The sequence below is a fragment of the Aptenodytes forsteri genome, unplaced genomic scaffold (genome assembly GCF_000699145.1).
Source record: "Aptenodytes forsteri isolate BGI_AS27 unplaced genomic scaffold, ASM69914v1 Scaffold221, whole genome shotgun sequence".
In the NCBI taxonomy this organism is placed as follows: Eukaryota; Metazoa; Chordata; class Aves; order Sphenisciformes; family Spheniscidae; genus Aptenodytes; species Aptenodytes forsteri.
The window spans coordinates 1,214,465-1,216,091 of NW_008794411.1; the positions used below are offsets into that span (position 1 = coordinate 1,214,465).

At 58.9% G+C, this 1,627-nt stretch overlaps 1 protein-coding gene across 1 annotated transcript in view; it reads right to left on the minus strand.

The window, feature by feature from the left end:
- The window catches only part of GC (GC, vitamin D binding protein), a 10,356-nt gene that overhangs the window by 1,508 nt on the left and 7,221 nt on the right, over positions 1–1,627 (minus strand). The gene's annotated exons all lie outside the window — the stretch shown is intronic.

A 1,627-nucleotide genomic window follows, 5' to 3' on the forward strand; every position in this document is an offset into this window, starting at 1 on the left:
CCAAGCCAAAATGCAGGCAGCATCCGAGCGTGGTCCCCACTCTGTTTCTAGCAGGGTTTCGGGGTCTCAGCAACCCCGGAGCACGGGGGTTGCACGATCCTTAGGTAACTTCGCTAGCAAATAGCCGCGGTCAAAGGCGGTGGCCCAGGTGATGTGTTTGCTAGGAAATGGTTTGAGCGATGATGGCAGCTCTGGAGCACCGTCAGCGTCCACCGCAGGCTCCCGGGTGGGGAGGGAGGAGGACGGTCTTTGCTGATCCCCCCATCTTTCCGGAGATGAGGTTGTCGGCGTTGTGGCTGCCGGAGGGACACCGGCAGGGACCGACCTGCCTGCAGCCCAGGGCGCAATCCCCCCCTCCATCCCGTGCCATGCCAGCCAAATCCACCTCAAGTCTCTCATCGTGGGGAAACCGAGCAGAGACCTGGGGGCTACTGACGCTCCCCAGTACAGAGAGGAACCAACACGAAAGGGGGTTTCTTCTCGTTTTCGCTTATGGTCAGGTCAGGTGAGTGTGGCAACTCAACTGCTAACGCTGCCCGCAAAGCCTGGGGCCTTAATTAGCTTCAAATTTATTTCCCCCGCTTCTGCCCATTAATCCTCTGCGCCTTGCAGAGTTTTCCCTTTTGGGATGGAGGCCCTCTGCCCCGTTGGTAAGGCCGTTGCTCCTTTTGTATCCCTTTATTTCATTTATTGTTTTCCTTTGACCATCACTTCAGCCCATCCGTGTTTTATTGCTACAGTACGGGCTGTTTTAATTTGCTGGTTCATCTTTGCACGGCGCAGCTCTGCGTGCCAAGGTATCGTTATCTGCTTTCCTTAGTATATTTAGATCTTGTTCTCCTGCCAAAAAACACCAAATTTGGGCTTGGGGGATTTTTCCCATCGTTTTCCTGGCTGGGTTTGCCATCTTCCTGCCTCTCAACCTGGGGCCGCTTTGCCCGCAGCACCCCCAAAACTCAGCCGGTGCTTGGCAGGGCTCAGCTTGGCAGGCGGCTGGGGAGGCTGCGGGGGTCTCACACGGGCAGGGGAGCGGGGTTTGGGGTACGGAGCGGGGAAGCCAGGGCTGCAGGGGTGCCCAGAGGCCCCATCTCAGGTGATGGGCTAGTGCCTCCAGCTAGCTGAATATCTGAATACCCACAGAGAGCCATCTTTGGGGGCAGTTGATGAATGTTTTCAGTGTTCTTGCTTAATTTTTTAGACCGTTAGCTCCCAGGACTAGAGCTGGGACCTCCTCCTCCTCCTCCTCCTCCTCCTCCTGCTTGCAGAGCTGGGGCTGTGCCCCTTCCCAGCCCTCCCCACCACCCCAGGGGTGCAGAAAGCCTTTCCAGCAGCAGCGAGGGTGCTTTTTTAAGTCTTTATTGCGGCTGCAGGAATACATCGGTGGTGCTGCCAGGGGGCGGCAGGGAGCCGTGAGCTCGGTGGCACCTTCCTCTCCCGGCGCAAGGAAAAGCAGCCGTCTGCCGGGCGTCCTCCAGCCCAGTTCCCTCGCGCTCCCTTTCGACGTCCCGCTTCCCTGCATGCCCCGCAGAGCTCAGCCCCGGGCGCGTGGCCGTGACCCCTTTCCCCAGCCCCATAACTACCCCCTCCATCCGTGCATGACCGGAGAAGCGGTCCTCGACGCCGGCAC